A 514-nucleotide genomic window follows, 5' to 3' on the forward strand; every position below is an offset into this window, starting at 1 on the left:
GGGCGGAGGCGGGGGTGGGGGGAAGTGTGTGCGCGCGCCGCCGCCACCGCCGGCGCTGCGCCTGCGCCGCCCCGCCCCGCGGCGCGCGGCACGCGACGTCACCCCCCGGCGGGCGTCACCCCACGCGCGGCGCGGGGCGGGGCCACGTGCCCGCGGGGGATAGGGAGGGAGCGCGGCAAGGGCGAGGGGGCGGGGCCGCGCATGCAAATGAGCGCTGCGCGTGACTCGGGGGCTCCGCGCAGGCTCCACTGCGTCACCGCGGGGCGGGGCGATCGCTCGGCTCCGCCCACATTCGCGCGCTGCCATCCATATATGGCGGCGAGTGCGCGTGTTTGTGTATGCAAATTAGCTCCAGTGACGTCATGCGGCGCCATGCAAATGAGAGGCGCAAGGCTTGACGGGAGCACCTTCGGTGGTTTTTTCCGCCTAAAAATGATTATTTGTTCCGCAGTTTTCGACCGCGTGAGGCTGCTCCGTGCGCGGCCGGCGATCGGAACCACGGGGTGTGTTCTGC

This window comes from Camarhynchus parvulus, chromosome 26, assembly GCF_901933205.1.
Source record: "Camarhynchus parvulus chromosome 26, STF_HiC, whole genome shotgun sequence".
In the NCBI taxonomy this organism is placed as follows: Eukaryota; Metazoa; Chordata; class Aves; order Passeriformes; family Thraupidae; genus Camarhynchus; species Camarhynchus parvulus.